This window comes from Macadamia integrifolia, unplaced genomic scaffold (genome assembly GCF_013358625.1).
Source record: "Macadamia integrifolia cultivar HAES 741 unplaced genomic scaffold, SCU_Mint_v3 scaffold1880, whole genome shotgun sequence".
In the NCBI taxonomy this organism is placed as follows: domain Eukaryota; kingdom Viridiplantae; phylum Streptophyta; class Magnoliopsida; order Proteales; family Proteaceae; genus Macadamia; species Macadamia integrifolia.
This window is the reverse complement of record NW_024868401.1, coordinates 76,699-99,245: the sequence shown is the minus strand read 5'-3', so window position 1 is coordinate 99,245 and position 22,547 is coordinate 76,699. Positions and strand designations below refer to the sequence as shown.

The 22,547-nt window shown below is 42.0% G+C and overlaps 1 long non-coding RNA gene across 1 annotated transcript; it reads left to right on the top strand.

The window, feature by feature from the left end:
• Nucleotides 1-2,352: 2,352 nt before the first annotated feature.
• LOC122065112 lies at nucleotides 2,353-3,228 on the top strand. Its single transcript, XR_006135924.1, has 2 exons — nucleotides 2,353-2,640; nucleotides 2,746-3,228. It is a non-coding gene; the product is annotated as an uncharacterized LOC122065112 (long non-coding RNA).
• The last annotated feature ends 19,319 nt before the right edge of the window (nucleotides 3,229-22,547 follow it).

Genomic DNA, 22,547 nt, shown 5'->3' with positions numbered 1-22,547 from the left:
TCGCTGAACCCCAAAGGAGTGAAGGTCAATAGCCATAATTGGTCTCTCCAAAGCCACTTGCCTAACTGAGAATTTGTCCTTATTCTCTTGGTCAATCCCAGATTGGAACCACGCAGCATCATAAGCATCTGGGGCTATTTATCCTTGTGAAACTGCTACGAATCTACTACAGGTCATACGACGTGGATACATGATGGAACTACATGCATAGACAAAGAGAAAACCAAAATAACCAAAATGCATAGGTGGATTGAAGAAATTTATCAAAAAATTACCTTAGATTACTATTTGTCCTGAAAAAGAGAGTTTCTATAGTAAAATTGAGAAATCTACTATATAACGCATACCTAGAGCGTTGTACGACATGAAAATAACGAGGAAATCATTGATAAGGGTTGTTCTAGGTGTGAAGCAGCAAGCCGGTGCAAAGCTCTCCAAAAGTTACAAGTTTGAAATGAAGAATGAAGCTCTCGGCCTGGGTTTTTAAGCCTAGAAAATCAGGCCATTGGTCGGTCGATCGGGATACATGACTCGTCGATGATGACCTGTCGGTGGGGGTTCTTTTGCCCAAAATCTCTGTTGTGCGGTAAATTTTAAATTTTTATTAATTTTTTTATTGTATTGGCTGCTTTGTTTTATTTCCTTCCAGTGAATACTCCATAGTATATCTTTTCCATGGTTCGGAGCAAAACAAAAAACACTTTGAATATTCCTCTATTTACTTTGCAGGAGGAATTCCTATTTTTTGTCCCCCCTAATTCAATACAATTATATTATAATATTAATAATAGGAGAATGGAAATAAAAGTTCCTTTCTTGCATCCGTTCTCCATCATATTGTTGGAACAAAAAAATATTGGAAGTCTATGTCTTTGGTGGGTTTTTTAGATATTGTGGAATTGTCATGGTGTTCATTATGTACAGAAGAGTTGTACTTGGGCATGGTGAAAATGTCAAATCACCCGTTAAACCAAGTTAACATTGTCACAATGACACCAGATATGACAATATAGAAAATATGTGAAGAGCTCCGCACTTTGGTTGTGAATCCCAAATCACAATGGATGTAGTACCTAGTAAGCACATATGTTGTCACAAATGGATATTCCTTAATATCTATGGTAAAGTAGCGAGTCATTGCTATAGACCATACCTGGGTCTGCAGTGAACTTGAATACATAAATTCTCCTTCACTTACGTTAAACTATATAACGTAAATGGCTTAAGCTCAAAGAGTGGTCAAGAGTGGTATTCAACGGTGAAATTGGTTGTAAGTATTGAAAGGGCAGATTCAGATTCAATTGTGAGAGTATCTCCTAATAAAGAAGATAATGGTATTAGGAAGCTAACACCTAAAGTGGTGTGCCACTCAAAGGATTCGAGATTGATTAATAGTAAGGCCGAATCTAAGTAACGGTGTTAAGTAGTGCATATTTAGTGGGACATGCATGTTGAGTAATAAAACAACCGAAGCTATCTTGGCTGGACATAACTTCTCATCATATGACAATAACTGAAATTATAAGATGAGAAAGTGGTGTCAGTTGTATTTAGGTTACATATGCTAAACATCAGCAGTATTATCTAGACATATAATCATGTCCAGTGACATAAACTGAAAAGCTAAAGGAAGGCTAGTCTAGGATAATGACATTAAGCATGAAGTATTGAAATGAAGTTTGAATTTCATATGGCACAATAGTAGTAAATTTTTTATCCTCGATGATGGTAAGCGATTAAATTTCTAAGACGAAATCTTTGTAGGGAGGGAGAATGTGATATCCTCTATCAAAATTCAGCTGCATGTCTCAGGTGCTTAGATAGAGCAAGCACTGAGGGCAGCTGGGTTGCCTACTTGGCTAGTAAAAGGTAAAAGGTATACATAGTGGATAAGCCTACTGCCTGTCTACCTAAGTCAAGCACTAAAGGAAATAGGTCAGGGTGGTGTTTAGAAGGTCATACACATATTTGACCTGTGGGCCAATGGTTGGGACTGCTAGGTGGAAAGTTTTGCTATCACTGGCAAGTCACCTATCTAACCACCGGCCAGCCAGTGCCACCTGTCGGTGGTGCTGTTTGTAGCCAAATCACATTAGTGCTCTATAGGTCCCATAACCTTGCAAGCATGCCTCATCCATTCACATAGGCTGAAAGGGCATTCATTCCTTGTCATGTGACACCCAACATGCAAATGATCAGGTGGGACATGCCAGCATTGATATAATGCCAGCATTGATTATTAATGCCATTCCCAGTTTTGGACTTAAGAACCAAACATGCCCTAGTGGGATATGTCTCAACCACTATATAAGCCATTTTCCACTTATTTCTCTCATTAAAAGAATAGAAATTTTGTTGAGAGAGGGAGAAGAAGAAAGAAAGCAGGAGAAGGAGAAGGAGAAGGAGAAGGAGAAGGGAAGGAGAAGTAGGGCGGTGCATGGAGGCTGCATGTTGCTGATCCCTACTGTTGCTGCTGCTGATACTCCTGCTGTTGTTGCTGCTGTTCATATAAGGTTATTCATGAGCTGCTGTTCAAGATTGTAGTTCAAGGATTGGTGCAAGGTTGCTACCTAAAACTAAAATTCTTTTCCTGCTGCTACTTGCTCTTGTTGTACCCTCGTACTGTTGCTGTTGTTTAAGGTGGTAAATGCGGGTCCATGCAAGATTAGGAAAGGCTGGAGTTACTGGTTCTTGCTAGTACTACTGCTGACCCTATGTACCCTCGTACTGTTGCTGTTGTTTAAGGTGGTAAATGCGGGTCCATGCAAGATTAGGAAAGGCTGGAGTTACTGGTTCTTGCTACTACTACTGCTGACCCTATGTTGCTGAGCAAAGGAGTTGTTGTTCAACTTGGAGTAAGCAAGCTGAGGAGTACAAGAGGTTGTGCAAGCCAGAATTTTTATCGTTGATGCTTCCCTGCTCCTATGCACACAAGGAAGTTAAAATTCTACCATTTTAATTGTTGTACAATAGGTTAGTTATTTTGTGAGATGTAATTTCAACCAAGCCACCCAGAATTGGGAACCTTGGACTGCATGCTTGAAAATGGACTGAAATCAATTACAGGGACTGAATTAGTCAATGTTAGCCTGCTATAATTGTGTTAATCGAGTATATTATAGGTTGGTAGTGGTCCTTGTAGCTCCCTACAGTTAATTTGAGAGTTATAGGTGAGGAATTGTTCACCTAAGACAGGAAATTGGATTAAATTACTGATATTCATGTAACTGTGTTAGTTATACTTGGTGTCCGTACCTTTAGAGCAGTGTTCAGACTTGGGAAAGTGTCCCCCTACAACCACCTATAGCTGGATGTTGGTTGCATACAGGGGATTCCTTGTCCCTGTGTTAGAAACCCATTTTTGCGGGCTTAATTGGAGTTGTAGGGCTTCTGTCTATATAGATTGGGCAGTGCATGGGAATGCAACCGTCTCTATGATCACCCAAAAATTTTGTATCAGACATGTATGGGATTTCCATCCCAGAGTTGAAAACCCAGTTACAAAGATAAGGCTTAAGCAATGCAGTTGCTGGATTTGTAGGTTGGGTATTGAAAGCTTGCTAAGCCTATAATTGGAGGTGTGTATGTCTGTTCACCATTCCCGCGGTTACCCAGGGTCTGATATAGACCTGGTATAATGAGGGGAACCCAATTTCAGAGTTGTGACCTCCATCCCAAATCTAAAATTGGAAGGGTGGAGTGGTTCAGAGACTCACCTTCATCTCTGATTCACTTTTGAACCTCAAGAATTTGAAAATTATAAGTTAGGACTGATTTAGGGTACAACCTTTCATCTGAGGTTGTACATACCTAAATAAGTGAGGTGACCATATTAGAGAACTCAATTTAGTAGGTCCCCTATTGGTGCAGTACTGAACTCAATTTCCATACCCAATTTGGGGTCTGAAATTCATAAGTTAGCAATGCTTGCCTATGCACTGCTGAAATTCAGCAAAGTAGGCCAAGTATGGTTTATGGACCGTGAAGGAAAAGGACTAACATACTTGGAAATGACCCCTCGGGTGTCGGACATGTCTACACACATAAAAGGAGCTCAAGGAAACAAAGTCAGGTGCACAGAAGGGCTAGATCACCTCATGTCAGTTGGGAATTCAGCAGCAGCTCGAAGCTGCTGGAACACCTCCGCCAACAGGTGCCTACCACAGGCCGTTGCCGCTGCATCTAACCTGCCGATGGATTATTTTGTACCGGAAGTGGCCTCTGTTTTTGTTGTCTCTGACCCACCCACCTATGGGATTTATCACCTACCAATTGATCATTTATGGCTCAGCAAGGTGGGTCATTAGAATGTGTTTGTATGGGCTATGAGATTAGCCCACATGTGGGTCAGTTAGGTCAGTTGGACCTGTATAGTTCATTGTGTGGGGAAGATACTGACACAGGTCAATGCCCTTCTCAATGGTCTGTGGTTGAATCCCGGTTAAAGGAGTTCAACTGAATGTTTGGAATAGGGATTGTCCTTGGGTAGTATAGGCTGAAACTAATGAAAATAATTGAGTTTATGTATCAGAACCTAATTCACTTAGCAAAGATACACAATGACGGGAATTCAGCGAAAAACCTTGGATTCGGGTATCGAGGTGAGTGAGTGATTGTGATTTATTTTGCAGAGTGTTTCTATATATCGTGTTATTGCATTCATATATGAAATGGATTGTTCTATGTTGTGGCTATATTTTATATATATATATATATATATATCTTACTGCACTTATGGATTGTGGATATTATGGATAGCATGTTTGTGGTTTATGTGATTGTGGACTGTGGATGTGATCATTGTTGTAACTGTGCTACTGACGGTCTGGGGAACAGTGTGGCCAAGGTGGGTTCCAATACTGTGGGCCCCGAGGTTAGTAGTATGGTTATGATTGTGGCCTTGACGATGGTCTAAGGCAAAGTGTGGCCGAGTTTTGTTATGGTACCATTGAGCTATAGGTCAGAGGATGTATGGATGTATGGATGCTATTGGCTTACATGTATGCATGCATAATTGCATTGGAGATAGGATCATAACCTAGTGCTATAAAATAGGTGGTGATGTATTGGGTAATCCCAATCCGTGGTAGGTCTAATGAGAGTACTATGACTGGGGTATGGCGGAATGTATCCAAGGCGGGCCCAAGATGGTACAACTTACTGTATGCATGATCGTCGGACAAGGCGGGTAACCGATGGGTTTTTCGAGGCTGTGACTGTTTGGGGTTACTATTTAGGGGTTGGCTGGGGGACGAAGGTTCTTTCTAGGACTGACTGACTCCTGCTTGCAACTCTCTTATATCTCTGGAGCCCAACATATTGGGGAGGGGATACCACCTACATTGCTTATAGAGCACTTATTATACCCATATTCAGACTTAGTAATTAGGACTCACTATAAAGATGAAAATGGATCGTGTGGATGTTTATTATGGTATCATTTATATTGTTTACATTTATGAGCATTCATTTGACATCATGATTGAATGTGTGTGCTTGCCTGCTCACCACTCACTGGGCTAGTGTAGCTCACCCCATGTGGATTCTCCTTTTTAGATGGTGGAACAGGAGCTAAATCGGTATAGGGTTTCAACAATGGTTGTGAGGCTGTGTCTGTGAGACATTATGGATGTGGACTAATGTTCACTTCTTATTTATGGTTTAATATTTACATAAGATGTATGATGTAATATTTATTTAGCTATGAGTATTTCACATTTGGGCCTGTATAAATCTATCTATCACTATAGAGAAATCACCACTAGTTTTATCTTATTATGCATTTTTATATGCGTACTTTGATTGTATTAGGGATCTTATGGCATTGTGAGGTATGTGATTGTTTCTGTGATCCTGGTAGAGGTAAGCTGAATGGATTTGGGAATCTACTATCGCATACCTTGGCCTATAGGAGGGAGGGTGTGACAACAACTATAACAGAGTTATTGTAATATAGTTAAACACTTAATTTCTCCCCAATACTTGAAGTTTATTTTATACATATACCCTGGTTCCGCTGCATTGATTTTAGATGGTTAGGTTATGATTGTGACGGTTAAGGTTCTATCAGAGATCTTGGTAGAGATATAGGTCGTGTGAGAGTTCTCATCACACCACAGGTATCCTACCGGGAGTAGGGTGTGACAAATTAAGCTTTGGTCTTGTAAAGAGAGCAACATTTCTTACCTCTTGCCATAACAAGAGAGGCTTTTTTAGCTTCCATAACCCCTTTTTTAGCCCTTCATCATCAAGCTTTCCATTTGAAATGAGATTCAATCGAGATCTAGAACATGTCTTACATCCTTGAGAACCAATTTATATCCAACATTGGTTGTAATGCAAATATCCATTTTAATAATTTTATATTTTTCATTATTTCCCATTTTTACCGAACACAAATCTATTGACTTGTAAAAGTTAAAGAAATATTTACGTTAAGTAGCATAGAAAAATGCTCCAGAATAAATTACCCAATTTGATATATTACATATTGCATTTACACAACCTTCAACACATATAGAAAAAAGTTCAACTCCATTGGTTTTTTGTTGCCATCACCACCTTTTTCTTTAACTTCCAACAATAATTTTTTGTGTGCCTTGTCTTCTTGCAATAATAATAAGTTACACTTTTTCTTGATATTGATCTTCCCTTTGATTTGCTTCGGCTATGATTTTCTCTATTATTTAATCTCCCTCAATCTTTAATAACCAAAACATGTAAATGGGAAGAATCTGAAGATTTCTTCTCACTTCTTCTTTTAATGAACTACTTGTAACTTGACTTATGATGACATTACCATTTGGTGCCGAGTTGCTAAGGGATACGAGAAGAGTCTCCCAGCTTTCAGACAATGAGCTTAGCAACCATAATGCTTGTATCTCATCATCAAGCACTATCTTCATTGCAAGTAACTAATTTACAATGCTGTAAATTTCATTTAAGTGCTCTGCAATCCACCCATTTTCCTTACTTCCAGTAGTTTTTCTTTCATACATGCAATTTCTTCCACAAAGAACTTGCCTAGTTTCCGTCAACACATGATGGACAATATCATCCAACCATTTTCAGATGCAAGTAATTGCTTTTTTTTTTTCTATCTAATTTCATCCAATCATCATTGGACATGGTTCAAGTTCTTCTCTATTTCCTCAATTGGTGAATAGAGGTCTCTTGAATAGAGAAGGTGTTCCATCTTGGCTTTCTAAATAAACCAATTGCTTCCATTCAAACTAATCATCCGCAAAGAAATTTTTGCATCCATCTTTGATTCACACACAAAACAAAAACCAACCAAGCTCTGATACAACTTGTTAGGAAGAGATGCAGAAAAACCTTCTCATGTGTGTGAATCAAAGAAACCAAAGATTAAAAAAAAGAAAAAAAAAGGAATAGAAACAAAATAAACACAAGCAAAACATACACAAGATTTAACTTGAAAAACCCTTTTATGTGAAGGAAAAAACCACAAGGCAACTCTGAGAGCAATCCAATAAAAATCAAATAAAGGATTACAATTTTTCACCTCTCAAGTTTCTATTTTAAACTTGAAATAACCATAATATTGAGAAAGAAACAACAAGCACTTGATGATTTACAAGATTACATCACACACTAATAGCATACTATGAAATCACTTCTAAAAGCCACCAAGAAATTTCTCCAAAACTTGGAGAACCTACTCGAACACACAAACTGTGGCTTCGATCAATCGGCTAAAACAAGAGCATGAGATGTGGTAAAAAGGCCTCAAGAAATGACAATTTCTCTCATTGGTAGAGAAAGTCAAATCATCTTCTCTCCTCCTTTCTTGCCTTGGAAGAAAATCCAGCAGACACTATGCAAAAAAAAAAATAATAATAATAACTCTTTGAGTTTTACAACCTACTAAGACTAAGATAGTGGATGCCAACTCATTTGATACATGACTTGTGTTTGGACCCCGCTCTACATGGAGCTGGACTAGTATGGCCCAATCCCAACAAAATGTTCCCTTGCAAACATTAGGGTTTCCTGACCTTCACGAGCTTCACCTGCTCAACGATAAGGGATTTAAAAATTTGAGTCCAAAAAGAGAAAACTTGATCCAAGAACCATGTTTCTTTAACTAATTGACATGCAAAACTACTTCGCACCAAGGGCAAAACCAATTCTCCCAGTGATCGACACCATATTTATCTTTGTCGAAACCTCTCTATCCTAATAATCTTCAGGAGCCACTGCCTAAACCTCTCGACTTTGTTTTTTGGGTTTTTTTTTTTTGGAATTGTCGACATAAAAGGTTTGTATAGGGAACTTTTATAGTGAAAGAATGACTTTCGAGAAGATTAACGGTGGCTCTTGAAGAAAGGATTACGAAGATATCAAAAGCCGAAGAACAATTCATTAAAAAAAAAAAGAAAAGAATAAAAGAATAAAAGGTCGAAGAACCAAAAAACTAATTTGGGTTCTTGAAGAAAGAGCGAAGTATTCATTAAAAAAAAAAAAAAGAATCAAAGAACAAGAGGCCGAAGAACTAGAAAACTAATTTGGGTTCTTAAAGAACGAGCAAAGTATTACTTTCCAAAAAAAGTAGAAAGAGCGAAGAGTTTGTGCTTAGAAAATCAAATATGGAGAGATTCAGTCTAAACCAACGATGCCACTGCCAACATGCTCTGAGGCCTAATTCGAAGCCACCTCGAATAGGTGTTAACGCAGGTTAAGGACGAGTGCCACTATGGTGGATAGTGCTCTTATGGGGATCATTCGGGATAGTAAGGGGATGCCTATATTAGCTTTTGCTGATGTATGAATTGTGGCTTTAGTTCTCCACATGGAGTTGTTATCTTTTTTAAGAGGTATAACTCTATGTATTGACAATAACTTGCTATAGATTTCAATATGATCAGATTCCAAGCTTGCAGTGGATATGTTGAATGGAGTGCTCCAAGGTCTGTGGGATGCCCAAGTCAAGAGAAGAATCTTAAAATTATCTTGGTCTCTAGTTTCAAGGGAGTTCAAGCATATTTGGATAGAACTAAATAGGCCGGCAGATTTTATGGCTTCTCCTGGTTCTACAAGTGAAGAATTTTAGATTAGGCCTATAGGCAAAGACCTGAAACAATACGGGTAACCGGTATTAATACTGGTATTGGTCTTTTTCGATACTGGATCCCTATCGGAGAGGATCGGTGCATACCAGTCACTTTTGCCCCCTTGCTTTTTAGAAAAAGTATGATTTTTTATTGTTTTACCCCTAAAACGATACGGGTAACCGATCCAGATTGGTTAGGGATCGGGGATCGGTCTCAACCGATACCGATACAAACGATACGATATTGATACTTGAAACCATGGTTGAAGGCCTTTGTGGAGGAAGATGCAGTCCATATGGTGTATTATAGAGAATAGTTGGTAATCCTTTGTTAGTTTGGTTCTTCTTTGTTATTTTGGCAAGGCATGTCCAACAAGTGGGATTTCTCTACCTTTCTTCAGGTCTGAGCAAAGAGCAAAGAAGGTAGTGGGAATTGTTTATTTTTATGCTTTATTTTTTTCTTCAGAATACATATACTACTTATCACAAAAAAAAAGGTGTTCACATGTCCTCCTCATGAGATAAAAAGAAATTATAAAACAAAGAAGGAAAATCAAAATGTACATACTCTACAATTTTACTTCTTGGAAATGTAAGTGGACAACATCTGTATACTTGTTGCTGCCAAGAATCTGTGTAAGGTTGAACACCGATCCTGCACAAGCACAGAAAACAGAGGCCCGGAGGTGGCTTCCGGATTAGTCCTTCGACACCTAAGTTAGAGACTTGTAGAACAATATTTTCACAGGAGTAATGGTGTGAACGTATTGCTTACCTGGTTCTATCTTCTGGGTTTCCTCTTATCGGGTCATCCCTTGTAGAATCCTACTAGGATATGTTTGTCTTCCTCTTAAGGGGTTTAGACGGTTTGTTGGAGGACTCCTCCTTGCCCGTTTCACGAGTCACGACTCCTTAGGGAATATTACTTTAGGTGAATAAAGTCCTATTATAACTCTATCACTAAGGAGGAATTTGGGATCCTTTGCTATATCCAAATCTGTGGTGTAGATAAGTGGCGAGATGCCATGTGTCTATGTCTGATTGGATGGTTTAGTTTGTGCATATCAGAAGCCCCATTACCACCATTAAGAAACCTTTCCAGTAGGGGTAACCAGCCTTTCTTCCTTTTCTCTCCTTTTTTTTTTTTGCCCCGGTCTTTTCCATTTTTCTTCCACCTTTATCCTGGCCAAGGGTATCCCCTTCAGTTAGGTCTGCTCAGCTTGGCCTGAGCCCCCAAGGGAAGGACCTTCGATCAGGTCTACTCGGCCTTGGCCTAAGTCCCCAACCGAGGGAAGGTATGCTCGACCTTGGCCAGAGCCTCGCACCGAGGAAAGGACCTTTGGTCAGGTTGCTCGGCCTTGGCCAGAGCCCCAAACCGAGGGAGAGACCTTTGGTCAGGTCTATTGGGCCTTGGCCTGAGTCCCCAATCGAGGGAAGGACCTTTGGTCAGATCTGCTTGGCCTTGGCCAGAGCCCCCAACCGAGGAAAGGACCTTTGGTCAGGTTTGATCAGCCTTGGTTAGAGCCCCCAGCCAAGGAAAGGACCTTCTTTCAGGTCTGCTTGGCCTTGGCCTGAGCCCCCAATAGAGGGAGGGACATTCGGTCAGGACTACTTGGCCTTAGCCTAAGCCCCCAACTGAGGGAAGGACCTTCGGTCAGGTCTGATCGACCTTAGCCTGAGCCCCCAACTGAGGGAAGGATCTTCGGTCAGGTCTGCTCGACCTTGGCATGAGCTCCCTATTAAGGGAGGGGCCTTCGATCAGGTCTGCTTGGCCTTAGCCTAAGCCCCCTAAACAAGGGAGGGACCTTCAGTCAGGTCTGCTCGGCCTTGGCCTGAGCCCCCAATAGAGGGAGGGACATTCGGTCAGGACTACTTGGCCTTAGCCTAAGCCCCCAACTGAGGGAAGGACCTTCGGTCAGGTCTGATCGACCTTAGCCTGAGCCCCCAACTGAGGGACCAAACCAAAGGAAAGACCTTTGGTCAGGTCTACTCGGCCTTAGCCTGAGCCCCCAACCAAGGGAAGGACCAAAGGTGGCTCGCCAAGCGTGTGGTAAACTCGAGCGGTACTTAGGAAGTCCCCCTGATGACATGTCTTAGTCATTAATGACCTCGGGAAGTCAAATCGATGCTTCCTTGCTTATATATAGTGCCATTTCCTTCATTTTGGCATTACTTCTCTCTGTTAGAGCCATCATCCTTCGGCCTCATCTCCTTTCTTTCATCTTCATTTTCTTGATTGTCGCCATAAGTAAGTTCCTACGTCCAACTCCTTCAGTAGCAAATCTTCGTCCTCAGAGAGGACTGTCTAACCCTAGGAATCATAGCCCAGGGCTATCGAGGGATGTCTTTGGATTCGCCTCCTGAGTCTCCTTCATCTCACACCTCTTCCTCCACCGTGACACTTCGTGAATCCGTAGAGGGTCTGAACGGTGAGGACATTAGAGAAGGGGTTCTTGAATCCCGAACTCAGATGAATGAATCCCTTACCGTTGAGGCTAGGGACATAGTGTCTACCTTGACCGATGATGAGCTCGATATGCTTAGGGCTCAGGTAGTATTCCAGACGAGTTCGTCCTTCTGGTCCTAGACCCCTCAGATAGGGCTAGCTATAGGAACCCTGGGGAACTTTGTTTTTGACAAGATGCCTTTAAGGCTAGGCTTCAGCTTCCACTTCACCCCTTCTTCGGCCAAGTGTTTTGGCACTATGGTATCTATCCCGCCCAATTGACCCCGAATGGGTGGCGGAAGATCCTCAGCTTCATTATTTACTTCTCTTGGATATGGAGACCTATCTCCCTTCCTCTCTTTCTCAACTGTCTATCCCTCGGTGCCAGCAAGGGGGACTCAAGCTAGTATTACTTCAGCCCTTGGAAGGACATTAGGCTACTGAATGGGTATACTACGTCGATCCACGGCTAGAAGTGCAAGTTCTTCTTTGTGAGATCGTCGGAGGAGTTTCCCCTCGACAATGTCTAGGACATCACTGATTTAAAGGATGTGAACTCTGCACCAGCCCTCTTCAGGGCAGACGCAGAGTCTTTGGCATTAGCCAAACGCAAGCCTCAGAGTCTATTAGTTGAGTCTGATAGGCTTCAACTGGACATCGTCTTGTTTTGATTCGGGCTCAGCCCGGGTGAGTCCTAGGCTTGCCCAAATTTGCTCTGGCTTCAGACCCTTGGGCCTCGTATTGATTCTTCCTTCTTTTTTTTTTCTTTGCAGTGCAACTTACTAGGGCCAAGGTGAAAGCTGCTACTGCTGCTTAGAGGCAGGCTCAGGTGAAAGAAGCCAAAGCGCGGGACTCACAACTGAAGAAGTAGCAGAAGAAGACGGGGGCTTCAATCTTAGAGGCTCCGTCAAAGAATAAATCTAGTGTAGACGACCTTACCCTCGATGCCATTCATGCCCTTGCTACCCCGAGCTGCATCTCACCGCTTCCTCGAGCAGTTTCTTTGAAGGTCGACTTCAGAAGCCCTGGGGTAAGCCAAGGCCGAACAAAGGTTGGTTTCATCCTCCGATGGTCTGTCAAGGAGGATGATACCTTATCAATTGGGTGGGTAGCCCGTGAGCTGGTGCAGAAGAGAAACCTTCCGAGGGATGCCGTTGATGCTCAGAGCTAAGGGACTGCAGCCATGATCACCAGCACTTGTATTTTTATGGCAAGGGTAACCTTCGTCTTTCGGACTTCATCTTACTATTTTGCCTCTTTTTCTTTCTTATATTTGACCAAGTGTGAATCTCATTCAGGCCCAAAACCAGGTGGCCCAGCTGACGATCCGGGCAGAGGCACTGGCTTGGGACCTCGAGGCATCCAAACGTGAGAAGTCAACCTTAGAGAACGAACGTTCTATCCTTCTGGAGAAGGAGGGCCATCTGAAAGCCAACCTCCTCCAGGCACATTAGGATTTTGACCACAAGGTTTTAGAGCTGAAGGCTAAGGTGACGGCCAAGCTCTGGGAGATCGAGTCCAGAGGGGTCGAACAATACAAAAGCTCTGAGGAATTTTGGGAGGAGGTTAAGAGCGCTACTGCACCCAAATATACTATGGGCGCTATCGAGGTTCAAGACTAGATACTCAAACATCATCCGGAGATTTCTTTCGAAGGGAGTGACCTCATTTTTTAGGACAAAGGTGATGAAGAAGCCCTAGCCGCAACCAAAGTGGCTAATGAGGAGATGAGTGGCGATGAGGAGGAGGTTCATCTGCACTGTGAGGTTCCTCTGACCCCTGACCATGACGGCTCTGACTGAGACATCTCTAACTGGGCCAAGGACGAGGCTACCCTACCGACTAATGCTCTATGAAGCTCCCCTTTTTTTTATAATTTCTTTTTGGCCTTCCGGCCTTGCTATGTAACTTTGGCCTTTGGGCCTTTTTTGATGAATGAACATCCTTTTCCCTTTGTTCTTCTCGTAGTCTCTTTGCTTTTTCCTTCTTCACAATCCCAATGACTAGTCCTGAATCTGAGGGATGGTCAAGGTATGTTTCTGGCCCGATGGCCGTGGCACGAAGGCCGAAGCTTCTGCACAAGTAGATTTTACCAAGTGTAACATGTGCTTCGGCCAGCACTGAGTATGAAGGATGATCCAAATATGCTTTTGGCCTGATAGAAGGGTGATGAAGGCCAAAGCTTTTACCTAGGTAGATTTTTCTAAGTGTTGTATTATCCTTCGGCTTCAATAGTAGAAGCATTTGTTTTGTCTAAAGGTTAAAAGGTTATGTTGACAGCCTTCTCCCTCTTTTATCTTCGGAAGGCTATAATGTGGGAGTTCCCAAAGCGTGTGATCAAGTTATGGCCTCGGCTATGTTCGCTCAACTTTGGCCTGAGTTCCCGACCAAAGGAGGTTCCTTTGGTCAGGTCTACTTGGCATTGGCCCAAGCTCCCCACTGAGGGAGGATCCTTTGGTCAGGTCTACTAGGCATAGGCTTGGGCTCCCAACCGAGTGTATATTCTTTAGTAATAGCCATTATCCAGAATCGATTACCATGAATCAGCTTTTTTTTCTTTTAATAAAAATCCTCTGAAACGCTTAGGGATGGGAAACTACAAATTATGTCTAAAAAATTATATGTACTGAGAATTTAAAATAAATTAAATGTGCATAAGCTATTGTACTGGTAAAATTTCCTCAAGTTCTTCGAGTTCTATGACCTGGGTATCCTTTCTCCCCCATAGTCTCTAGGTGATAGGAGCCTGGTCGTATTATCCTTGTGACTCTGTAGGGTCCGTCCCAGTTTAGGGCTAACTTCCCTTTATGCTTTGGGTCCGACACCTCTGCTCTTCTTAAAACGATATCTCCTATTCTGAACTCTTTTCTTCAGATTTTGGAATTGTAATGCCTTGCCACTTTTTGCTGGTAAGCTGCAATCTTTTCCTGCGAGTCCTCTCGCACTTCATATAGGAGATCTAGGTTGGCCCGAAGTGCCTCATTGTTTTTGCCTTCGTCATAGTACTAAATTCGGTGGGTCATAACACTAATCTCAACTGGGAGTACAGCTTTGTGCCGTAAGTTAAATTGAAGGGTGTTTCTCCAGTGACCGACCTTTCAGTTGTTTGGTAAGCCCAGAGGATGCTGTATAGCTCTTCATCCCATAGTCCTTTTGCATTATCCAATCTTTTCTTTATCCTTGGAGCAATGTATGATTCTTTACCTCTGTCAGTCCGTTGGTCGGGGGATAACTGACGGATGTCTTCCTGTGCACAATTCTGAGGGCTTCACAAAATGAGGCAAAAGTTGGATTGGAAAATTTGGTTTTGTTGTCTGTCACTATCACTCTGGGGATCCCAAATTGATAGACCACTGCCCTTTTAAAGAAATCTTGCACATTCTTTTCTATTATTGTGGCCAGTGCTTCGGCTTTTGCCTATTTGATGAAGTAGTCTACTGTCACCACAACAAATTTCCTTTGCCTCGTAGCCAGTGGGAATGGTCCCAGAATGTCCATTCCTCACATGGTGAATGGTACGAGGCTTGATAGGGAGGAAAGCTCGGTGGCAAACATCTGGCACTTCATGCACTTTCTGATGAATTCCTCGACATCTTTCTTCATGGTTGGCTAGAAGAGGCCTTATCGTAATACTTTGTGTGCCAAGGCCCGAGCCCCCAGATGTTGGCCACATATGGCATCGTTTGGGTCCAAACACTTGAGATATGGAGTGGTGAACCCTATTTTGTACAATGTTTTGTCCTTTAGTAGGAACCGTGCTGATCTTATGCGTACCTTCCTTGCCTCATCCCTATCCTCCGGGAGCACTCCCTCCTTCAAGTACTTTACTATGAGATCCATCCAGCTGGGGCCGTTCTCATCAGTGGCCAATACCTCTTGGGGACTCTTGGTACTCGATTGAGGTAATACCTCATAATATACTGAGCATCTTAGTTCCATGTAGTCTGAGGTAGCTAATTGTGACAGTGCGTTTGCGCTAGCATTTTCTTCCCATGGTACTTGCTTTACCTCAAATTCCCAGAAAGCAGTCACTTTTTCTCGCACTTTCTTCAAGTATTCTGCCATCCTTTGTTCCTTCACCTCATAGTCACCATTTATTTTCCGTACTACAGGCGGCGAGTCATTGTGCACCACTAGCTCTTGTACCATCAAAGCCTGCACCAGATTAATTCCAGCTACCAGTGCTTAGTACTTGGCTTCATTGTTGGAGGCACTAAAGTTGAACCATAGGGCATATTCGATTTTGAATCCTTTGGGACTTATTAGTATAATTTTTGCACCGCTTCCCGTCCTATTAGATGCTCCATCCACATACAATACCCAAGCCTCGTTTGTCCGAGGTTTGGCAGGCTCCTGAGGTTTACTCGGTAGCATTGTCTCGGCTATAAAGTCTGCCAGGGCCTATGCTTTAGTCGTGGTCCTTGGTTTATATTGGATGTCGAATTCTCCCAACTCTATGGCCCAGTTCACCAACCTGCTAGACATATCCGGCTTCTGTGGTATCTTCTTTAAGGGTTGGTTCGTGAGCACATATATCGTGTGTGATTGGAAATAGGGTCTTAGCTTCCTTGCCGCTATCACGAGGGTGTATACCACCTTTTTCATCTTCCTGGACCTTGTTTCTGCATCCAGTAATGTTTGGCTGACATAGTATATCAGTCATTGTTGTCTTTCCTCTTCTTTTAGCAGTACCGCGCTTACTGCCATGGCGATACGGCTAGGTATAACTGTAAAGTATCCCCAGTGTTTGGCTTTGTCAGTAGTAGGGGTGTCGCTAGGTACTCCTTTAGCTGTTTTAAGGACTTATCGCACTCCACTGTCCACTCGAACTTTATGGATCCCTTCAGGGCTTTGAAAAAAGGAAGGCACTTGTCAGCTGATTAAGATATGAATCGACCCAGGGCGATTATTCAGCCTGTTAGCTCCTGGACTTGCTTCACACTCTGCAGGGACTTTATATCTCAGATGGCCTGTATTTTCATCGAGTTGGCTTCAATCCCCCTTTTTGAGATGATGAAGCAGAGGAACTTTCCCGATGGTACTCCGAATGCGTACTTTGTTGGGTTCAGCTTCATGCCATATTCCGTCAAGATTTTTATAAGCATGTCATCGACATACACCTCTATAGTCTTACCGATCATTTCCTTAAAGATCTTGTTCACTAACCTTTGGTAGGTGGCTCCTACATTTTTTAGCCCAAAGGGCATTACTTCATAGTAATACAGTCCCCCTTCGACTATCAAGGACATCTTTAGAACATCGGCCTCGCACATCTTGATCTGATTGTACCCTGAGTACGCATCCATGAAGCTTAATACCTCATGTCCTGAAGTGGCATCAATAAGAAGATCTATCTTCGACAAGGGGTAGCTGTCCTTCAAGGAGGCCTTATTCAAATCCATGAAGTTGATACATATCCTCCATTTTCCGTTTGCCTTTGGGACCATCACTACATTGGAAATCCATTTGGGGTATCGGATTTTTCGGATGAACTTGGCCTTCAACAATTTCTCTACCTCTTCATCCATCTTCTGCTCCCTCTCGGGGGTGAAGGTTCTCTTCTATTGCTGCACTGGCTTCTTAGTCGGATCAACACTCAGATGATGCTCTATTACTTCTTGAGTTATTCTAAGTATGTTCGAGGCTGACTAGGCAAAGATGTCAGAATTGTGCCGGTAAAATGAGATGATATTTTCCTATTATTGCCTCGGCATTAAGGCCCCAACCTAGAACTGGCAAATATTGTCCCCTTCTTCAACGTCAACCGAAATTAGGTCCTCAGCTGGTTCCCATCTCTGGTGGTTGGTGTCATTGCACAGATCTTCTATCGAAAGTACTTCGCTTACCTTTTCCTTTCCCCATAGGGTAGTGGCATAACACTTTCGGGATGCTTCTTGATCACCTTGGCATTCACTGACCCCATTCTTTATAGGGAACTTCATCTTGAGATGCGAGGTGGACACAATGGCTTTTAGCAGGTTCAATCCAACTCTTCCCAATATGGCATTGTATGCAGAAGTGATGTCGACCACAAGGAAGTTTATCATAATCGTGACTTGGCAGTCTCCCGTGCCGAATCTCACTGGTAATTCAATTGAACCTTTTACTTTGACCGAGGACCCCAAGAACCCTTGTAATGGGTGTTCGACCTTCTTTAGCTTTTCTTTGTCTAGGCCTATCTTTTGGAAGGCTTCGAGGAACAGGATATTAGCTGAGTTGCCGTTATTCACCAAGATCCTCTTTACTCAGCAATCCACTAGGGTTATGGTGATTACCAGGGTGTCATCATGAGGTGTCTGCACTCATTCCAGATTGTCGTCCAAAAAGGAGATAACCGTCCATGTCTTTGCTTTCTTATTTGACCATTCGGCCACATGTATGCTTCTTGCATAGGCCTTTGCTTTCCTGGCTGAGACGGAACTTTCTCCAGTGGCCAACCCTCCACTGATAGTGTCTATGACCCTAGTTGGGATTTTTTGATCATCCTAGGGGCATGGGTCAACTTCTTTAGGTGTCTGGTCCCTTTGCCATTCCTGATTACCTCTGCGGGTTGGCCCCTTCTTTGTCGATGACCCCTTCCGTCCCTCTGGCAGTTGTCTCCCTAGTTATTGTCATCTTGGCATCTTCCCTTTTCGCAGTCTACAAACCGACCCAGATATCCTCTTCAAATCATACTCTCTATTTCACCCTTTAAGTGCCAACACTCTTTGGTGTCGTGGCCATAGTCCCTGTGGAAGTGACAATATTTGTCTATGTTGCGTCTCTCAGGATATCGCCACATCTTCCCTGGCCACTTTAGGGCTCTGGCATCCGAGGAGTCTTTTATCTACATCAACACATCAGTCCTCCTTCGATTTAGGGGTGTGTACCTTTCAAATTTTCTTGGTGGACTGGGTGCCCGATCACGTTCCGACTTTCGCCTCTTACCCTCGGAAGGCTTACTCTCCTCTCTTAAAGTCCTTTTCTTCCCTGCCTTTCCCTCAGCTTCTTTGTCAATCTGAAAGGTTTCTTCCATCTGAATATATTTATCGCATCAAATCCTTAACTCAGTCAGGTTCCTTGATGTATGCTTTGTCAATGATATTTTTAGTTCTTTGTCTTTGACACCTCCCAAAAGGACTGTGAACTCTTCCTTTGGATCTTAACCTCTGATCGTAATCTTTTCCTACTAGAAGCATTTCATGTAATCTCGTAGTGACTCCCCCTCATACTGCTTGACGTGGGTCAGGTTCAATGTAGTCTTTTGAAGGGGTTGGCTACTAGAGAATTCCTTGCGAAGAAGTGGCTTAGTTCACTGAAGCTGTGAACTGATTTCATTAGCAGATGATTGTACCATAGCCTTGCTGCCCCTCTAAACGTCAAAAGCAAGGCACGGCACATAATGTTTTTCGAGACTCAGGGGAATTGTATTGTGACTTTGAAGCCTTCCAAGTGATCAACGGGGTCCCCAGATCCGTTATAGGTGTCGTACTTAGGCAAGAGAAACCTAGCGGGGAGCGGATCTCTCATGACTTCATCAACTAAAGCCATATCATTGGTGAGGTCCAGCTCACGAGCACCTACCGGGTTGTCTGCTACCTTTCGGATTTCGTCCTTCAGGTCAAGAATCATCTACTTCAACCCTAGGTCCTCATGTCTTTGACTGTCTCCTTGACGTGGCTCTTCATGCATAGCTTCCGTGGTGCGTCGTGCCCTCTCTCTAGGTGCGGGGCTTTCCTTCGCCATACGATTTCGAGGATTCTAGCTGGATCTTACCAACCCCAAACTACTCCGCTCCTTGTCCCGGACTCACTCCAACTTGACATGAGAATCTCTTGCAGCTCCATTAGTCTTATGAGTGACAACCTTGGAGACTTCCTTCATATTTTCAGCCATCTGATCGTATTTCTTCTAAAGGGCATCGAACTGCTCCTTGATCACATATTCTTGGGCCCTAGGAGGGGATGGGGGATTGCTGTCCCTATGCACCGAATATTAGACCGAATGCTGGTCCCTTCCAGGATCTCGACTGTTGTTTCCTCGTTCTTCGTCGATGTCTGTCGAGGGGGGCAGAGGTTCTGAAGGCTCTTTTGCATTCATATTTCTATTTGGCGCTGCCTTTGTTTTCTTATGATTGTAGGTTTTTCCCACCATTACTCTGTCGATTCCCACGGATGGTGCCTGATGAGCATATTTATGTGTGAAATCTAGTGTAGTAAAACATGCATTTTACATATTTAGAATGGAGCTACCTTGGGTTTTACTCTCTTTTTGTAGGTTTTATATTTTTGAGGCCTTGAGGACTATCAGGCACTATATCTCCAATTTTACACGTAAAGAGGTCCTATTTCTTTTCATGGATGCGAAGAGGATGAAATTCTGAGCAAGATGGACGTGTTCAATTAAAAGTACACATTCATTTGGTCACCTATATAAGTGATTATTCCTTTTAGGCCAAAAAAAGAATAATGGATTAGAACTAAAGCGAGATGCAGAACCAACCCATTTGCAGTTGTCCCAGAGGTACAAGAAATATTCCAAATGCCAACAAGGATCGATAGACCACATTCTTAAGTGATTGAAGATTCATTTTTGGCAACAACAACTACCTAGCATAGTTGGTGAGTTGTCGTGTGAATAATCCCTTGCTTATTAGGAGGTCTCACGTTCGAACCTCTTAGCTACCATTTTGTTGAGGTTTTTTCTTAGAAGATTTTCTCTCTCCTACTCATCACTCAAAGGAGGTTGGCCAAAGGGTTTCTTAGGCAAGAGGAGAGAGAAATAAGGAAATAAAGAGAAAAATAGAAAAAAGGGAGAAAAAATAGGAAAGGGAAAAAAAGGAAAAAAATTATTAAAAAAAATCATCCAAGATGCTGCCCATGTTTGAAGAAGAGAGAAAAAAATAAAAAAATAAAAAGAAGAAAAAGGAAGCAAAATCGTTGGAGATTCCCTACTTCCTACAATTCTCTATCTTCTCTCTTCTCCACCTCATCAACAAGATTAAAAAAAAAATTTTTTTTTTTTAGAAGTTAAAATTGTTAGCTTCCCTCCCCCATTCTCTATATAATAAAATTAACACAAGGGGAGGAGGCACTTCATTCTTCTTCTACGGTTTTTTTTTTTTTTTTGCTCTAGTTTTCTCTTTCTCTAGCTCTAGTTCTAGGCTTATGCTTTAAACACTTTTGTAAGTTCTTTTTGTTCAATTAATATAAGCACTTTTGTTTTTGATTCAGTCTTTTATTTTTATTGTTTAAGCAATTGAAATTGTAATTTCAAATTCTAGTTCTAGGCTTAGTTCTAGGTGATAAGAATAAGCTATGAAGCATGTCTTTCAAGTTCAATTTTTTTTTCTTCAGATTTGTTTTCTCTATTACTAGAAATTTCAGATTTGGTTTATTCTAGATCTGATTTTTAGTACTAGTAGTATCTCAAATCGATTAAGTTTTCAGTTCAAGGATTGAAGTTCAAGTAAGTAGGCTCCTTCAGTAGTCTTCTCTCCTCCCTCTCATTCCCTCTTCTGACTACCTTTTCTTTCTTAATTTATGATTTTAATTTCAGTCGTTACATTATTGCTATCCCTTTCCCCCAAGGTTCATGGCTAGTGTATGTGTTGGCTTTGCCCCTCCTAGCCATAGAACCATCATTTTATTATTTTTATTTTAATTGTCTCCCTTTCCCTAAAGCCAAGTAGAGTAACTCTTGTAAGAGTGACTTTCTGGTCAGGTAGGGAAGCTCATATTATGATGCATCCCTTGGGCTAAGTAGAGAAACCTACTTGTGAGTCTCTCTCTAGCTTTATCCCCTTTCTTTTACTTTAATTTTTATTTCAGCATTTTTTTTCTTTTATTATTTTTTAATTGCATGGGGTGTTTATTTTTAGTTATTTATTTATTTAATTTTAATTGCATGGCTTGCATCTTTAAATTCTTAGATGACGAATGGTTAGGATAATATTTTAGATACATATGTTTAGGACGGTAATTAGAATTAGATCACAACCATTAATAGGTTCACTTTCCCATTATTAAAAGAAGCAAAAAAAATTAAGTGGCTGCTCTCCCTGTGTTCGACCCACAGCTACACTGATCTGTACACTTGTGATTAGGGGTGTCAACCGGTCGGGCCGGTTCGGTTTCGGTCGGGCTTAATCGGGCTTGAAGACTTTCAAAGGCTACACCGTGTACGCCCATTTAACTAATCGGGCTTAGTTATTGAGGGCATGGTACACTTTATATTCGGTCGGTCGGTCTCGGGTTATAATCGGGCCACCTTAATCGGGCTTTAGTCGGGCCTTAACCGGGCTACGGACATGTTTAATGTTAAACGGGCTTTAATCGGTTTTTAAACGGGCCCTCTTTAAAATGTGCTATTATATTCCGGCCCACTTATGCAAGCCCAAAAAAATGACAATAAATCAATAAATGATACCAAATATAACCATTATTTAAAATGTGAACATGTCTTTACTTTTTAGTTTTTATTCTTTAATTTGGGGAGTAAAATAGGTATTCTACAATCATTAAAGGGTCGGGCCAAGTCGGTGCACAATAGGCCGGTCTCGGTCGGGCGTTATTCGGTCGGTCTCGGTCGGGCGCCCGATGGTTCAAGTAGCAAAACCGAGACCGACCATTTATAAACGGGCCGGGCTCAAGCCCGACACGTTTAATAAACGGTCCGGGCCGGGCCGATCTTTAAACGGTCGGTCTCGGTCGGTTTACCCGGTTCGGGCCACAAATTGACACCCCTACTTGTGATTATATTTTAAATCCTAACAAGTTTTTAGTGCCATTGCCGGAGAGACAGTTCCATGTTATTTTTCGCTTTCTTTTGGTAAATCGGAGTGCTTTGTTTGCTTTGTTTTGTTTTTCCTTTTCTTTTATTGAATTCCTGAGAAGATCAACTTGCAATAATAGTTGTATCAATGGAGGTCGCTATGCCTCACAGTATGATAAAGATAGGTTTTGCCTTGTAGCAGTACCTCAAGAATTGACCTGAGCAACCCCGGATCCCTACTGGTAAGCTCCCAAAAAGCAAAAAAAAAAAAAAAAA